We start from the raw sequence: 19,142 nt of genomic DNA, 5'->3' as shown, positions 1-19,142 counted from the left end.
AAATTCTATATTTACGCAGACGACGTTCAAATTTTGATTCCCATCACTGGCTCTTTGGATTCTGCAATCAAGTTATGGGATAAGAAAATTATTTCTTACCTGCTAATTTTCGTTACTGTAGTACTAAGGATCAGTCCAGACGGTGGGTTATGTCCCCCGTCCAGCAGATGGAGTCAGAGCAAACGTCTGAGGGTGCTGGCATATAAGCTGGTGCAACCCTCCTAGTCCTCAGTATCGAGAATATCAAAGCCAAGTCAGAAAAAACTGGACAGACCGAGGAGGATGGATCAAGCATATCTACAACGTCAAACTGTAAAAACTGTAAAAACTGTGAACCAGAACAACTTGCCAAGAGAACTGACAACTGAAACAAATACATGCAGACAATTAGCCCCAAAGAAGAAGGCTAATCAATAGGACAGGAGAGAGCGGTTTCGAGCAGGTATACCCCCAGATCCAATCACGACCAGGGCGGGCGTCTGGACTGATCCTTAGTACTACAGGAACGAAAATTAGCAGGTAAGAAATAATTTTCTTTTCCCTGTACGTACTAGGATCAGTCCAGACGGTGGGATGTACCAAAGCTTCCCTAAACCGGGTGGTCCTGAGAACCCTGCTCGGATAACCCTGTCCCGAAGGAGCCTGATTCCGCTGCCGGCAAATGGAGCCGGTAGTGCCTGGAAAACGTTGTGTAAAGATTTCCAGGTCGCTGCCCTACAGATTTCCTGAACGGAGACGTGGCTGGCGACTCCGCACAGGAAGTGGCCTGTTGCTCTCAGAGAATGAGCCTTGATTCCTATCGGAGGATCCTTACGGAGCCGATGTACGCCGAAGCCACCGCTTCCTTGAGCCAGGCGCGCAATGGTGGTCTTCGTCGCTTGTTGTCCCCTTTCTGTTCCCGGACCAGAGAACAAAAAGATGATCGGAAACTCGAAAACCATTCGTCACTTCCAAATAGCGCAAGAAGACTCGCTTCACATCTAGGCGCCCGAGAGATTTAGGGGCGTCCGGTGGGAAGGACGGAAGTTCTACCACCTGGTTCAAGTGAAACGCCGAGACCACCTTGGGCAGGAACGAAGGGGACTGTCCGGATGAAGACTCCCGAATCCAAGAACCGAAGGAAAGGTTCCCTGCATGAGAGAGCTTGGAGCTCCGAGATGCGCCTCGCCGAGGCTATGGCCACCAAGAAAATCGTCTTCAGAGTGAGATCCTTGAGGGAGGACTGATGCAGAGGCTCGAAAAGAGATTCCGCTAGAGCCCGCAACACCAGATTAAGGTTCCAGGAAGGACAAAGCTGACGCACCGGCGGCCGCAGATGCTTGACTCCCTTCAGGAACCGTGAGATATCCGGATGAGACGAGGGATCGGGCCTTCCCGAGCAGCGAGCCAAGGAGGCCAGCGCAGACACCTGCACTCGCAGGGAATTGTAGGAGAGACCCTTCTCCAGCCCCTCTGAAGGAACGCCAGGATCTGCTGCCGCGAGGCCGCTGTTGCGTGGGCCCCCCGTGCAGAACACCATACTTCGAAGACCTTCCACACCCGCACATAAGCGACCGAGGTCAAGGTCTTCCGCGCTCTGAGGAGAGTGTCTACCACGGAGACTGCGTAGCCCTCACGCAGGAGGCTCCTCCTTTCAAAAGCCAGGCCGCAAGCAGAAGTGTTCCGCCTGATCCGAAAATACCGGACCCTGGTGAAGGAGGACGAGGCAGGTGTGCGAGCCGAAGAGGACCGTCTTCCGCAATGTTGAGTAGATCTGCGAACCACGGCCGACGCGGCCATTCCGGAGCTACTAGGATTACCGATCCGTGATGCAACTCTACCCGTCTCAGCACCTTGCCCACCAGGGGCCAAGGGGGAAAGACATAGAGAAGAATTCGGGACGGCCAAGGAAGAACTAGGGCGTCCACCCCTTCCGCGCCGCGCTCCCTTCTGTGGCTGAAGAACCGTGGGGCTTTGGCGTTGGAGGCGGTTGCCATGAGATCCATGGAGGGCATCCCCCCAGCGCCGCATGATGAGGGCCATCGCATCGGAGAGAGAGCCCACTCTCCGGGGGTCCAGGGCCCTGACGACTCAGGTAATCCGCTTGAATGTTGTCCACCCCGGCAATGTGCGAAGCCACCAGACGAACGAGGAACCGTTCCGCCCACGACATCAGACGAGCGGCTTCGAGGGCTACCTGACGGAACTCCTGGTGCCCCCTTGCCGATTGATGTAAGCCACCGTAGCTGCATTGTCCGAGAGGACGCAGACCGACTGACCCCTGACTAAGGGCAGGAAATGCATGAGCGCCAGACGCATCGCTCTGGTCTCCAGGCGGTTGATCGGCCATGTCGTCTGTTCCTTGTCCACTGACCCTGAGCCGAGCTCCTGAGGCAGACTGCCCCCCAACCGGACAGGCTGGCATCGGTAGTGGACTACTATCCAGTCCGGAGTCTCCAGCGGGCAACCCTGGGCCAAGTGTTTGGGTCCAACCACCACCTCAAGCTGTACCAAACTTTCCCCCAAAATGGCTGTGAAGCGAAGGGAAAGCAGAAAGGGAGAGCGAGCGAGAGGAGAAATGAAGAAATTACCACAGAGGCAGTCCAGCTAGCAAGCGTTAGCGCGGCAAGCACAAGCCTCCTCACTACTCACAATAAAATCTCCCAATAAATATATATAATTTTATTTTTTTTTTACTACTTGATCCAACCTAAGAAGGAAATATGAGAACAGAAAAAGCGTGGAAAAACCACTAGCTAGGGGAAGCAACGGGTTCCCCTCCTCACATCTGCTGGAGTCAGAGAGATACTGAGGACTAGGAGGGTTGCACCAGCTTATATGCCAGCACCCTCAGAAGTTTGCTCTGACTCCATCTGCTGGACGGGGGACATAACCCACCGTCTGGACTGATCCTAGTACGTACAGGGAATCCCATTTACAAACAATCAACCGTCGCCTTACAGATCTCAACCTGGTGCTTAACACCACCAAGACAGAACTCCTGTTTATCACTCCAGAAGTCAGTCAACCCCAACAACAGCTGTGCGCTAACATCCATACCTCTCACACTAGAGACCTCGGAGTCATCATTGACAGCCATCTGAGCTTAAAGAAATTTGTAGACCATACTACCAAGGAGTGCTTTTATAAATTACAGGTGCTCAAAAAACTTAAACCTCTACTATAACTACCACGACTTTAGAACTGTTCTCCAAGCCATCCTTTTCTCCAAGGTCGACTATTGCAAATTCTATACTGCAAGGTCTGCCTGCTGCTACTACAAACCCCTCCAATTGCTTCAAAACGTGGCAGCAAGAATACTAACCACCAATCGGGAGAGAGCACATCACACCTATTTTAAAAGATCTACACTGGCTCCCAATCAACTTTAGAATACTCCACAAATCACTCACAATTATTCACAAATGCATATACCATCAGACCCCTCTTGACCTGATACAACCGCTCAAACTACACACTATGGCCAGACCGATAAGGGACGTTTATAAGGGATCGCTTTACATCCCCCCGAATAAAATGGTACACAGATTAAACTTCAGAGTGCGGGCATTTTCAACAGCAGGTCCCTCCATCTGGAATGCCCTGCCCTCTGACCTCCGACAGGAAACCTGCCTTCTGACCTTTAAAAAGAAACTCAAAACATAGTTGTTCGGCCGAGCCTTTCCGTGCGCCTAGACCATATTTACATCATTGAACTTTAATGTACTGTTTCGTTACGCTTCACATTAACTCACATAGATGTCATAATTTTCAGAAGTAGCCTTAGAGATTGGCTATACTAGCCACCCCACTCTCTGTATAAAGTATCCTATTGTTTGTATACTTTTGTTTTCCCTATCCCCAGTTGCTCGCCCTTGTTAAAATGTAACTTTTGACTCTGCCACTATCTGCCTCATATTAATATGTTTATTGGCTATGTTATTGTTAAAACTTTTGTTCGATGTAAACCGAGTTGATTTGATCTGTATCAAGAAACTCGGTATAGAAAAACCTTAAATAAATAAATAAATAAAGTCCCCAGGATGGAAGTCATATTAAACAAAAAGGAGGTATAATGACAGAACTGTTTATCCCCAACCAATCTCTTCTTATATTGCAACCATATTGCTAAAGCGTCATTCCATATCAAATGGATCAGGAGTCCATGCTCAGCCTCCTCCAAATCGAACAAATTTTCGTACGGATGTTCTCTAGGGTCTCAAACAAAGCCATACTACATTTTTCACCTGGATTTCCATTGGTTGGAGAGCTAGAGCAGTTGAATGGAGGTCACCTCTGAATACCTATGCTCAGTGCAACCTAAAATGGCCATTTTGTCTAGGTGCTGCAGCCCGACAAACACCTCTTCAGGGGCCTGAAATTTTGTGGATTGGTACAACCCTTGGTGATAAGTCCCAGGGCAAAGTTTGTAACATAACGTGAGCCTGCCTCCCTTATTATGGACCAGCAAAGTATGTGAAACATTTTACACAAGAAATATAAGGCCTACTTTGATTCCTCATTGCTCCTGACCTTTACTTTATTCAGACCCTGACTGGACCAGTATGGCCCATGGCATATTACATATAAGATTTGCACTAAAGGCTTTACAGGCAACTGGAAGCAAAGATATAATTACATTAAAGACACAATGTCACTTTTTTATTCAAATTTTTGCCAATTTTCAGGTACAAATATCTATACTGTGTAGTTTTAAAATCTTTTCTTTATGTCATTTGAAAAGAGCATCTTTTTTTCTACAAAAGTCGCCCTGTTTCACTTTGGAGCCGATCTTGCTTTGGTCAGAATTTAAGGCCCCCCAACAATATGTATAATTTGCATGTGTGGGAATACTATGTTAAAAAGAGGTATCTTTGGCGCCCTGCTGTCTAACATGCAAAGAGCTAGAGATGTGAATTTAACAGTGCGATGAGGCTTGTTGTGCTCACCATGCTTGTAGCTTACAACACATCTTGCTTCAACATACTTTTATTTTACTTTACTGATTTATATACCGTCATTCGGTTGTAGCCATCACAACGGTTTACAACAGCAATAAATTACAATAAAATAACAAAGTAAACATAAAATATTAAAATAAATGTACAACAACATAATATAACTCACTATTAGTACAATAAGAATAAAAATATATTAAAATTGTATTTGGGAGCTTGAGGTGAGGAGGAGCTTACTAAATGATATAATATTAAAACATAAGAGATAGCAGGTTGGGGCATACGAGTGACTCAATGGGAATCAATAAAAACCTTCCTAAAATGCCAGGTTTTGACCTCTTTTTAAAATATTTTTAAATTTGGCTGTAGGCGTGTTTCTATGGGGAGTGAGTTCCAAATTTTTGGACTTGCAAGAGATATTGCATGTTCCCTTACTTGCGATAGCTGTGCCAAGCGTACTGATGGAATAGATAATAGACCTTTATTAGCAGAGCGTAGATTCCTATAAGGTACATGAATTTTAATTGCCGTGTTGAGCCAGTCTTTCTGTTCTCCGTAAATAATTTTGTGAATACGGTAATTGTTAGGATTTTATATTCTATCCTGAATTTTATGGGGAGCCAGTGCAGGGATATCAAAACTGGCATGATATGTTCTTGCTTATTGGTATCAGTTAGGATTCTTGCTGCTAGTTCTGCAATATTTGTAGTGGTTGAATTGTAGATAAAGGTAATCCAAGTAGAGAGAATTACAGTAGTCAATAATGGCAAAAATGAGAAGCTGCAATACAGTTCTAAAATCAGTGGGTTAAGAAAGGGTTTTAGCCTTCTTAAAGTTAATAGTAACCAGACTCTGATTTCTGTGGCGATGTGTCTTAAAATTCAGTTCGCTATCATTATTCCCAGGTCCCTTGCGTAAGATACTGGATAAATTTCAGTTTTTAGGTCTTCTGTTTTTAATGGTGGCAGGAGAGATGAAGTCAATTTTCTATTTAAACTATGATCTCAGTTTTGGAAATGTTTAATATGAGTCTAATGTGAGTTAACAGTTGTTTGATAATGGATAAAAACATAGCCATTTTTTTATATGTTGCTTCTATGGTGTTTACTGAAAAGGATGTTGGGGAGGTACCCGTACTGGAGAAGGTTTTCATGGGTAATGATTCAGATGGACTGAATCAAATCACGGTGAACCTAGAAGATGTGGTAGGCCTGATTGACAAACTGAAGAGTAGTAAATCACCTGGACCGGATGGTATATACCCCAGAGTTCTGAAGGAACTAAAAAATGAAATTCAGACCTATTAGTAAAAATTTGTAACCTATCATTAAAATCATCCATTGTACCTGAAAACTGGAGGATAGCAAATGTAACCCCAATGGCGATCCGTGAAACTACAGACCAGTTAGCCTGACTTCAGTGCCAGGAAAAATAGTGGAAAGGGTTCTAAACATCAAAATCACAGAACCTATAGAAAGACATGGTTTAATGGAACAAAGTCAGCATGGCTTTACCCAAGGCAAGTCTTGCCTCACAAATCTGCTTCACTTTTTTGAAGGAGTTAATAAACATGTGGATAAAGGTGAACCGGTAGATGTAGTATACTTGGATTTTCAGAAGGCGTTTGACAAAGTTCCTCATGAGAGACTTCTAGGAAAAGTAAAAAGTCATGGGATAGGTAGCGATGTCCTTTCGTGGATTGCAAACTGGCTAAAAGACAGGAAACAGAGAGTAGGATTAAATGGACAATTTTCTCAGTGGAAGGGAGTGGACAGGAGTGCCTCAGGGATCTGTATTGGGACCCTTACTTTTCAATATATTTATAAAATGATCTGGAAAGAAATATGACGAGTGAGGTAATCAAATTTGCAGAGGATACAAAATTGTTCAGAGTAGTTAAATCACAAGCAGATTGTGATAAATTGTAGGAAGACCTTCTGAGACTGGAAAATTGGGCATCAAACTGGCAGATGAAATTTAATGTGGATAAGTGCAAGGTGATGCATACAGGGAAAAATAACCCATGCTATAGTTACACAATGTTGGGTTCCATATTAGGAGTTACCACCCAAGAAAGAGATCTGGGCATCATAGTGGATAACACATTGAAATCGTCGGTTCAGTGTGTTGCGGCAGTCAAAAAAGCAAACAGAATGTTGGGAATTATTAGAAAGGGAATGGTGAATAAAACGGAAAATGTCATAATGCCTCTGTATCGCTCCATGGTGAGACCGCACCTTGAATACTGTGTACAATTCTGGTCGCCCGCATCTCCAAAAAAGATATAGTTGTGATGGAGAAGGTATAGAGAAGGGTTACCAAAATGATAAGGGGAATGGAACAGCTCCCCTATGAGGAAAGACTAAAGATGTTAGACTTTTCAGCTTGGAGAAGAGACGGTGAGGGGGGATATGATAGAGGTGTTTAAAAATCATGATGAGGTCTAGAACGGGTTAATGTGAAACAGTTATTTACTCTTTTGGATAATAGAAAGACTAGGGGGCACTCCATGAAGTTAGCAAGTAGCACATTTTGAACTAATCAGAGAAAGTTCTTTTTTACTCAACGACATAATTAAACTCTGGAATTTGTTGCCAGAGGATGTGGTTAATGCAGGTTAGTGTAGCTGTGTTTAAAAAAGGATTGGATAAAGTTCTTGGAGGAGAAGTCCATTACCTGCTATTAATTAAGTTGAACTTAGATAATAAACCACCGCTATTACTAGCAACAGTAACATGGAATAGACTTAATTTTTGGGTAACTTGCCAGGTTCTTATGGCCTGGATTGGCCACTGTTGGAAGCAGGATGCTGGGCTTGATGGACCCTTGGTCTGACCCAGCATGGGCATGTTCTTCTTAAGAACAGATTCTTCTACAGAGATATGAGGTAGGGTTGCCCATTGCCACCACTGTTATTTGCATTATCACTAGAGCCATTTGCTGAAAAAATTAGAGGGGATGATTCCATTAGGGGTGTGAGGGTGGTGCGAAATGCATGTAAAATGACACTGTTTGCCGATGAACTGATGTTCACAGTTACAGATCCAAAGACTTCGGCTTGACACTCTTCTAGATGAAATAAGAAAATTTGGTGGGATATCAGGTAATAAGGTTACTGAAGATTAATCCGAGGTTTTAAATTTAACCCTAGAAGAAAAAAAGGGTGGATAATTTATGAAGGAGGTCGTCTTTTAAATGGGCAAAAGAGTGTGAAGTACCTTGGGATCTGGTTGGGGGCAGTCTTGGAGAAATTATCTGATTTTTAATTATAGTATCTTAGATAAAGACATTTTCAATGATCTGGAGAGGTGGGAGCAAATTCATCTGTCTTTGGTTGGGTAGAATTTCTGCCATCAAGGTGAATGTTCTGCCACGATTCTGCTATTGTTTCAAACACTCCTGGTTTCTGTCCCAATGGGAATATTAAGAAGCTGGCAGAGGAAGATTCTTTGTTTTATATGGAAGAGAAGGCCTCTAAGAGTGGCAGGGGAAGTCTTATACCAACCCTAAATATCTGGGTGGTTTGGGAGGTTCTGAAAATTACTGTTTGTATTTTGCAGCCTCTCAATTAGGAGCAGTACTAGAATGGCATTATAAGTTAAATCAAGGTATGGATAGACTTGGAATGGGCCATGCTAGGGAATCTGTCATTGGAGAAATTAATTTGGACATATGAGAGACGGATTTCTGGTTACAGAGGTTCTCTCTTTGCTCAATTAACTTAGGAGACATTCCGTGTCAAGTGGACCAATTAGAAAATCATCCACACTCGACCCTCCTTCAAACTGAATAACATTTTCTGTGGATGTTCACTAAGGTGTCAAACAAAACTATGCCAAATCTTTCAGCTGGATCTGTATTGGTTCAAGAGAGAGAGGCAGCTGAAACAAAGGTCACTCTTAGAATATTGTGCTCCGCGTGATACAAAATGGCCATTTTCTCCGGGCACTGCAGCCAAACAACTGCTGTAGGGGCCTTGAAATTTTGTGGATTATTACAACCTCTGGTGCTAAGTTCCTTTGCAAAGTTTGGAACCTAACATGTGCTTGCCTTTATGGGCCAGCAAAATACGTGAAAAATTTACAAAGAAATTTAAGGCCTACTTTGATCCTCATTGCTCTCGATGTATACTCAATCAGGCCATAATGGATCAGTAGTCATGGCCCATGGACGTACATCTAGGATTTTCACTAGGAGGCTTTGCAGCTAACTGGAAGCAACGATATAGTTACATAAAGATGTCAGTTTTTTATGCAAATTCTCACCATTTTTTGAGTGCATATATCTCTACTGTGTAGTTTTAATTTTTTCTTTCTAATGTCATGTGAAAGAGCAACTTTTGCTACAAAAAGTCACCGTTTCGTCTTGGACCCAGCCTTGCTTTGGTCAGAATTACAGTCCCAAAGGCAAGCATCATTTGCATGTGTGAATGTAGTATGTTAAAAAGAGCCATCTTTGGCATCCAACTGTGAAACATGCAAATGAGCTAGAGATGTGAAATTTTACAATGCAGCTCAGTTTAGTGTCACACTTAACTTTGACACATTTGTTTAGACATATTTTCATAAATAGTCATCAAAGTTAGGGCAAACCTTTGTATGCAGATTAGTTACCTTGCATTGGTCAGTGGTGGCTGAGCCACTGCCAATTCAGCAAAAGTGACAACCCCATCGTCTAGGGGCCACTCCAAACAGCCAGACAAGGTACCAGCCACAGGTTTGCAAGCTTTTATTTAAGCACAAAACAAAAAAAGCCAAGGCACAACATATGAGAATTGCTTAAACTGCAGACTTCACAAAATTTCACTTAGTGATTTTTCCTGCCTTGCACATGCTTTTGAATGTCCCATTAATATGTGAAAAGTGGCTTGTGAATAAATGTACTGCTACCTGATGAAGTTGTTATGGGTGCATCAAGGGTGGTGCAAGAAATTTTCCAAAACATCACGTTCCTCAGTTGAGACTTTGCATGTATGGCCAATCCACCAGGATTTATCGTAGATGCAAGCTAAATACTGACAAAGTTGGAAGCTGGATATTTGAAGGGCAGGAAAATTTCTACATTCATGTTCTAGAATGCTTGAAATGAGGTAATGTCATTTGAAATTTTGCTAATGCAAATTTTAGTTGCATCAATGGGCTTGAACTGATGATTTTCCCTTGTGCCAGCAACTTTATGACCTTTGCTAAACCTCTCATCCTGATCAAGTTTGATTGCTTCAATGTTCTCCTTTGGGACAAAACATAATTTGATATCACAAAGAGCACAATGGTCTCACAAGACAGGGCATGTTCCTAAAATCTCTGTCACAACCATGACAATACCATAGTTCCTTGTGAAGTTGATACGTTTGCATGTTCAGGCTTGCATGCAGTAAATAATACAGCACAATAAAATGTCCATTTTGAGGAGTCATTTATAAAATTGTGATTGATGCTTTTATTGCTTTACATACATTAGATCTCATTTTTATTAATTGCAATGTCACATTCAGATCCCCCACTACTCAACAGTGGTCAGTGGTCGGTGTTCCACCTTCACGGAGCGGAAGGATGGAGTGGCATTCACGGAGCGGGATGCCAATGGTATACCACCTTCACGGAGCGGAAGGATGGAGGGCTACCATCTCCCAAATAATAATAAAAAAAAAACCAGGGGTGGGTAAGAGTATGTAAAATTACCGGTGAGGTCATAGGCTATAGGTATTGCCAATTACTAGGCTTGTTCAATATTTGTTTGTTAATGTGGCTCGTGGAAATGGGGGCTACTACCTGGAGATAATATCCTTGTTCAGTGTACATACACACGGTTGATGAGACTCCATCACTGCTCTGGGCTTCAACGGCAAGAGGTAATGTGGAAGAAAAAAAAATAAATTTGTATTCACAGGGAAGCGAGGTGTAGCTGGGCAGATACTTTACTTTCAATGCATGTCCAGTGTAGCTCTCTGCTTCAACGGCAGGGGGAATGAGGAAGGGAGGATCTATATGTGGATTGCATAGTCTGGGTGGACAGGGGCAGGGGTGTGGCCTGCTTATTGCGGTGGTTACTACCCCTAATTGAGCCGGATATTCACTTGATGCAGTTCCAGTGCTGCTCTCTACATTGATAGTGGGGAGGAGGGGAAATAGAACTAGAGAGTACTAGAAGCCAAGCGTAACAAGTATGAAAGAGAGGGGAAAGGAAAAAAAAATACATGGCTTGTTGGGCAGACTGGATGAGCCGTTTGGTCTTCTTCTGCCGTCATTTCTATGTTTCTTATGTTTCTATATGTTTCCCATGGTCAGATCACTTTCTGATTCAAGCTAACATGTTTCTTAACTCAAACACATGTCCAATAAACACTGATCCTGTAACCTCCTCCTTTCGTCCACCATTTAATTTGGAAGAACTTGGTCCAGCTCCAATCTGAGTTTCAGAACAGACTTTTCAAGCTCAGAACAAGCGACCAATTCCTGGTTTAGTGTGACCAGATTGCTAGCGGATAATCTAAATCCTGTGCGTACAAAAATATTAAAAGACTCTCATAGATAAAATCCCTGGTATAATTCCAAAATTAGAGATGCCAAAAGAGAACTTGGGAAAAAGTTTGGAGAAAACATAAAAATATCTCTGCCATTACTGCATACCGGTCCTATTTAACCTACTATAAAAGGTTTATCAATAACACAAAAAAAGATTTTTACACAAATAAAATACAAAAATTCAACCCTAGAACCTTATTTGCTATTGTTAAGAACTTAATAATAAAAATAACGACAAGAACCCGTTATCAGAAATCAGATGTGATGAAATTGCAAAATTCTTCACCGATAAAATTGATAATTTAATCACAGACCATTTTAAGACACAACAGAAATACTTTCTCTAATCAGTAATTTCCTATTGCCTATTTTCTTCGGCTCTCATGTGTGTACATCCCTGTTTTATTGTAACTGCAACACTTCCAGTTTTGCACTTGTCAAAGTTTTTTATTGTATTTTCTAATTTTACTCACCCCTTGTTTAATGTAAACCGGCATGATGTGATGCCTATCGTGAATGCCGGTATAAAAAAAACACTAAATAAATAAATAAATAAAATAAATAAATCCAGCAAATCATCCTCTTGACAGCATACCTACTCAATCTTTGAAAGCAATAAAAGAAGTAATTAGTACACCAATCACGGAAATAATTAATCTATCATTATCTGAAGGACATGTCCCTGATACTTTGAAAACAACTGTGATTAAGCCAATTTTAAAAAAAGATAATCTTGACCCTGACATTTTAAACAATTATCACCCAATCTCGAATCCCCACTATTAGCAAAACTCCTTGAGAAAACTGTACAAATCCCAATCACAACATTATGTTTCAGAACCTAGGATCCTCTATTCTAAAATACTTATTAAGGGACCATCATTCTAACGTTAACATTTAATAAGTAATATTTAAGAAAACAATACCTTTCAAACTGCTAAAAGGGGGGAGCATTACTACATGAGAGATAGTCACAGCCTATTGGGGGCCATGTATATAACTGGATTTTAATCCTTTACCCCTTCTTGTACTCTGTCGTTATCAAAAAGAAACTGAACTAACTATGATGGGAGGAAGAAGAGATAGATTGACCCTTTATATCCAACTTGACACCTGCAGGGGAATTTCAGTAGAAAACTCGCTCCTATTTGTTGGACCTGTGATCTTAGAAGCAAAAATTGCTTCCTTTTTCTCTGCATCATTCTTGACACATCAGGGTATATCCTCACCTGCATGTTAAAAAATGTATATAGTCAATATTTAAAAAAACAGTCTGAATATTCACTCTTTGTCTATTTCCAATGTAATCATTACTATCATGGTGCTAGGTTCAGCTAACTAGAGTCCGAAGTATCTAGCAGCTCCGTCACATTTAATAATGGAATCCCTTTATTAACTTCTTGACCTTCTCCTCTATTCCCTCCCTCCATTTTTCTTTCTGATCCTTTTTTCGCCAGCGGCAAGTAAAAAACTCTCACCACCAGGGGTATATTTCCTTCTGGTACCTTTAGTATCTCAATTAGGTATTTTCTATACATCTCTTTTGGAGATATATGAGCTAACTTAGGGAAATTAACAAATCTCAAATTCCTTGTTTTTAATAGATTTTCCATACTCTCCAACTTATTTAACATTTTTATATTATCTCTCATCATATAATCTTGAGATTCTTTATTAGAACTCAAGAGAACTTTAATTTCTGTATTCTGTATGGTAACACTCTTTAAGGTTTTCTCCATGGTTGATAGTATTAATTCATGATCTTGAACAATACCCCTTATAGGAAGAATTTTATTAGCTATTAGGTTTCCCAAGCCCTCTATTGCAGTCCATAAATATTCTAAAGTCACTTCTACTTTTTGTTTTAAATGAATAAGAAGGATTAATATCAGAAGGAGTTGAAGAGTCAAGTCCAGTAACTAATCCTTGTTCCCCCTTCGCTGGACTGCTGGCAAACTCGCTGGGAAGCAATTTCCAAGCATCTTCAATTTGTTCTCCCTGTTTAGGAGACCCTAGTAGACCTTCAAAACTGCAAGCAACTTCGGCTTGCAGTAAAGCCGACTCCATATCTGGGGCCGTAAGTGTAGTAGGTTTTTCCAGCGCCACTCTCAAAATCAGGCGAAGTGAGATGTCAGAGTCAGGCACTGGAGCTTGAGAACATTCTGAAGCTCCCTACCTCAGCGACTGCACTCCCGATTCAGCTCCTCCATGTCGTATGTGTGCATTCATTGGTCCAGATAATTCGGGGTTAAAAAAGGCTCCAGGGCAAGCCTTCTCCTTTGCCCTTCTTTTTCTGACACTATGAGGCATTTTAAACTCAAAATCTTCCAAAACAACTTGGGCTTCACACAATATAGCAGTTTTTTAGGTTGCAAAACCTTGGACCCTTAGTAAGGGAGGCATAAGGTGAGGGAAATAATTATATCTTTAAGTACTAGAAATTTTTAAAATTATTTCAATTATTTGCTTACCAGAGATGGAGATGTATAAGAGTCCCTGGTTATTATAAAAGCTAGAACAAAGCCGTGCGCGGCTTGGGCAACACGCCGGCGGCTGTGATGCACCGCGGGGAGGGCCGGTCTTATACTTCCCACTCTGGTCCCGGACGAGCACTTTCAGAGGCCCTGACTGGGCCAGGAAAATTCCTCGTGCCCCGTTCAACCTCCGCAGGTAATTTGTAAGCTGGTCTCACCTCCACCTTCTATTGTACATTTTTCATTCATATAGTAACTGCCTTGAAGCAGCCTCACGGTGAAACATTAGCTGATGTCGGCTTAAAGAATAATGAACGAATCCAGTACACATCCGGCATGACCATAGCATTATTTAATGCTTGATTCAGATAAGTCAAAATTATTATCGCATCTGGAGGATACTATCATAAATTCTGAACAATCAATTTTTGTTACAATTGCACTACAATGCACAAGTTTTAAGAAAATGAAAAATGATAAAAAAAAAAAAAAAAGTTTTGGAGGTTGGAGGTTTTTTTTTTAAAGACCGATGATTATAAATCACCTCTCACAGGCGGTATCGTGGGCTGAGCTTCATTTGTTTGTCGCCTGCTGAAATTTGCTGAGCAGCAAACATCGTCATCTTTGCACACCTTCTTCAAGCATTAGACTTGGATGTTAGGGCTAGGGAGGATGCTGCTTTTGCACAGGTGGTTTTCACTGGGCCGTTGGCAGCCTCCCGTTCTTTTCAGGATTAGCTTTTGTACATCCCACTCATTGGGACTGACCAACCCGGAAGCTAAGGAAAGAGAAATTACTACTTACCTGATAATTTCCTTTCCTTTCGTGAAAGGTAGGTCAATCCCAGACCCGCCCTTGGCTGTCAGATTTGGATTTTGTGGTTAGCCTTCTTAGGGTGAGCGATGCAGAGTATGATTCCTGCTCTCCGTTGATAACTGATAAGTGGCTCCTTTAGCTGTTAGTTTGCTGGACCTACCCTTCACTAAAGGAAAGGAAATTATCAGGCAAGTAGTAATTTCTCCTTTTATTTTATTATTTAAGAAGCATTTAAAAAATGTTATATACCGTCATTCCAAATCAATATCACAACGGTTTACAAAGTAACATTCATAATATTGGAAAACAAATTTGACACATTAAGTCAAGATCACTTATTACAGAGAAAATATCTAACAGCTAATACTTAATAATCAGCACATTATAAACTAATACATGATAAATCAGCACATTATAAATCATCGTGTTTCATTACATTTTAACCTCCATGCTTCCAGTCCAAAGAACTCATTTTTAGACTTGTAATTCCCCCCCCCCCCCTCTCTCTCATTATAATGAATTCCTCATTATAGGCTTGATGCATTAAAATAAAAGATTCAGGGGAAAATCCCATTTCCTGCACTGCCTCTAATTTATTCCTGGTCCCTGATGTATCTAACACACCACTAGGACCTACCGGTGCTCTGCTGTGTCCTCCCATGTCGAGCACTCTGCTCTATGTCCCGGCTCCTGCTGAGCCAGTGTCGGCGATGCAACTGCCTGCAACCCACTTTTCCCCTGTTCCCATCCCTTCTGCAGCTGTCTCCATTCTGGAGATTCATGCCATCACAATGGGGGCAGAATGAGCCCATGATGGTGCTTTGACTCTTTACCCTACATTGAGCACAGTTTTGGCTTTTCTTGGCCATGCGTCAAGCCACTGAAGGGGGCTCCTTTTGGTTTCGCTCCCTTTGAGTGGGTCTCTCCCCCTTCCAGAACTGTCCTATGCAGACCGTGGTTTCCAGAGAACTAGGCCCAATTTTGTTTTTTTACCTGACCTTTTTCACTGTACTTTATTCTTGGAAAGGAATGAGGAGAGGATCTTTGACTGGCTATTGCCTTTCTTATCTAATCTCTTCTCTCCCTTTTTTTTGTAATTCTCAGCTATCCCTAGCCTACCACCACCTAGCTGGAGGCAGAGAATTACTGAAGAACCTTCCAGCTATCCTAGAATATATATAGCAAGAGTAACATAAGTAATGTTGATGAAATTCTTTGCCTCCACTTACTGGCATACAGTGGGCTGATCAACAGGACAAAAAGGAAGTTTGGGTTACACACCCAAACTTTCTATAAATCAGACACAACTAGAGGTGTGTCTGCTGCTTGGCATTTCCTTTTTTTACTCTTCTGGGTTTGGGAGGGGTTTTTTGGTTTATAGATTGGCTTTGTCGGTATTTATTAACTACAATCCGAGTCTTCTCTGCTTGCCACAGTATACTTCCCTGAAGTGGAAAGGTGCTAGGGTTGGCTGTGAGGCCTAGCTGCTAAGAGAGGACAGCGGTGGCAGCAGGTCATATATGAACTGTGAACCACTGCATGCTCACAGTCCCAATGGCAGCCCCACATCCACCTAACATGCAGGCTTCGGCTCCTCCCGCTTCTCCTCACGCATGGGCTTCACATTTGAAAGGAAACCAGCGAAGACGGGCTGGATTGCAGGAACTGTGAGCACGCACTCTCTCACTGACACACTGCCACCACCATGTTCCTTCAACAGACAAGACCAAGATCATCTCCAGCATCTTCTCCACATAAAACAGAAGTAAGGAAGAAGAGAGGAAGATGGCGGTGAAAGTCTATGAGAGGGGGGTGGGGGTGTGGGAAGGAAGTAAAGACTTGTGCAAGAGAGGGGAGAGAAGAAGAAGAGTGGAGGTTTGCGAGGGGATAGATTGGGGGGGGGGGTTGCTTATTTTAATGATTACCCACTTGGCAACTGAAGGACAAATCTGGCAACAACAGGAGGAAGCCTACTTTGATGTGTGGCGTTCTAAACCTTCACTACGAGGACACTGTTGAGCCAATGCAATAAAGTGCGCTCAGCCTATCGCACAGATGGACGCAATGCTTTGGACTCATTAGACTAGCACCCGATGGAATAAGATCAGTGCGTCCAAGTATACATGCCCAAACACATAGCCAATAGCGCTTATCACATGTAAATTCCATGCAGATGAGGCTCTTAGCTATTTACCCCCCCCCCCCCCCATGCAGAAAATTCGCTAGGTACCCAACACATGCTTTTTAACGCAGCAAAATTTAACTTCCAGCCCTGGAGCTGGCGTTTTAAATCAATCGTGAGTTCAAGGGCCAGGAGAAATTTAAAAAAATATGGTGTCCTGTGTGGTTCTCTCTTTTATTCTTAAACACCTGCTGCTTGTGGTGTTTAAGAATAAAGGTATATAATGTAACATCTTGATGAAAAAAAATTCTGGACGCATAATATACCATGCCCAATAGACACACTCCAGCCCGATTGTGCCCCCTTGCTATTGTGCATGAATATTGCATGTCCCAAAAATCAACCTGAAGCGGGTTAAAACGGTACGCTCGTATTGAGCGCCCATTGCAATTGTTGGCGCAATGCCATGTCTCCTGGGCGCCCGATGCATTTGAGTGCTAGGGATGCATAATTCTTCCCTAGCGTGTCCTTTTCAATGCAGCACCTCATTAAAATATAAGCATCGGGCACCCAGCGGACCGTGGGTATGCACGTGTTAGGAAAATGTGTGCTCAATACGAGCACCCGTTTTTAATGCGTGTCTTATTGCATCAGCCCTGTGAAAGTAACATGAAACCCTACAAAAAACAAAAAACCCACATCTTCAACACGTAGCTAACCAGTACGAACTCAAACTGCTACAGCCCAGCCTTGGAAATGTCAGCAATGCAAACACTGCATCATACCCTAGAAGAGCAATATACTTCCTATTAGGAGGTGCAGATTACCAAACGGAACAAGCTGGACTGTGGCAGATCCCTATGCAGACTATAAACTAATAGAATACCTCACCTTGGCCGCATATACAAAACACAGACAGACCCTGATTGGTGAGGGTCTGTCTGTGTTTTGTATATGCGGCCAAGGTGAGGTATTCTATTAGTTTATACAAATTAGAAACAGAAATATGCAGAGTAGACCAAAACTAAATGGAAACTCCGAAGAGCCAGACTTGCATGCAATTCATTATTATTGAAACAGAAACATAAATGCACTTGCTCCTGTACTGTGCAAAATATATAAAATTATCACAGATGCATGCACATTTCCCAAAACTAACAAACTCAAAGATTCCCAACAGAATGCGCTGGAAAAACTCCATATAATCTTGTAAGAAACAGGAGAACAACTATAGCAGCAAACATTGTATCCTGCCCACAGAAAATATATTTGCACAAACACTAGTGCAACAGAAAAAAATAATTACTGACGATAAAACATACCCTCTCCCTCTCTGCTGTTGCTGTCAGTTTGTTATAAGGTGATAATAAAACTCTTGCAGCTCCTTTTTATTTTTTTTGCTGGCTGTGATTTGTTCTTACTTCTTCTAACTGAGAAAGCTCGGCCCTGTCATCAGATTCTCCGGTGGCGAGCGTGGGATGAATAGGGGAGAGAACCGAAGCAGCCGATCCTGCTCTGAGGAGTAAGGGGCTATGGGGGGGGAGGGGACAAGACAATCCAACACGGCAGGCTAGCCGAGGACTCGCTGTCTTGTACGCTCCTGCAGCGCTCTAGCCCGAGGAAGGCTCACTCTCTTGCACATTCGTGAGGCACTCTAGCCAGAGGAGGTTTCACTCTCTTGCACGTTTCTGCTTTCAGATAGGTTTCCTGTTAGGAGGGAGCTTGATGGACGTTTTTAGAGCTGTGAGAAAAATCGTTAGATTGGTAACTAAATTGTCCAGAAATAGATGAATTAGCTCCTTCGCTCAATCACAGTTCTAAAATATTCATTTGGTTAAAAAAAAAAAAATCGCTAGATCTAGCTACAAGATCTCTAAATTGGCAGCATTGCCGACGCCAGGTTACGCGCTGCAGGAGGATCCGCTCCGATCCACGTCTGTTCCCGCTGCCCGTCCCTGACCCGGGAACAGACGCTCACGCCCAGAGCTGCCTTCTCGTGGCTCTCTCTGCTGCTTGGCGTTTCCTTTTTTTTTGCTCTTCTGGGTTTTTGTTTGGGGGTTTTTTTCCCGGTTGTTTTTATACTCGATTGATAGGAGAATGGGAATGCATGAAATAAATCTCACGATGCCCTTCGTAACTTGGCAACTGGAAAAGGAGGGGGGGGGACTTTTACTGTTCATAATTAGATTTGCTTGAGCTCGATTCCTTTCTGCATGATGGGGGGAACTCACGCTGGGAATGCCGTCAATCGGGCGGGTCTAGCATAGGC

The 19,142-nt window shown here is 42.6% G+C and overlaps 1 protein-coding gene across 7 annotated transcripts in view; it reads right to left on the bottom strand.

Moving 5' to 3' along the window:
* The window catches only part of POMK (protein O-mannose kinase), a 45,063-nt gene extending 26,148 nt beyond the window's left edge, over positions 1 to 18,915 (bottom strand). Inside the window, exons 1-2 of one of the 7 annotated variants that reach the window (XM_029601240.1) lie at positions 18,196 to 18,915; positions 14,740 to 14,917 (exon numbers count right to left, since the gene is read on the bottom strand). The gene's annotated coding sequence lies outside the window, so the exon portion shown is untranslated. The remainder of the gene's footprint in view (positions 1 to 14,739; positions 14,918 to 18,195) is intronic. The other 6 variants (XM_029601204.1, XM_029601213.1, XM_029601248.1 and 3 more) reach the window with 6 other exon arrangements.
* Positions 18,916 to 19,142: the final 227 nt, after the last annotated feature.

The sequence above is a fragment of the Rhinatrema bivittatum genome, chromosome 1, assembly GCF_901001135.1.
Source record: "Rhinatrema bivittatum chromosome 1, aRhiBiv1.1, whole genome shotgun sequence".
Lineage (NCBI taxonomy): Eukaryota > Metazoa > Chordata > Amphibia > Gymnophiona > Rhinatrematidae > Rhinatrema > Rhinatrema bivittatum.
The sequence above is the reverse complement of the archived record's forward strand: the minus strand, read 5'-3'. Positions and strand labels throughout refer to the sequence as shown.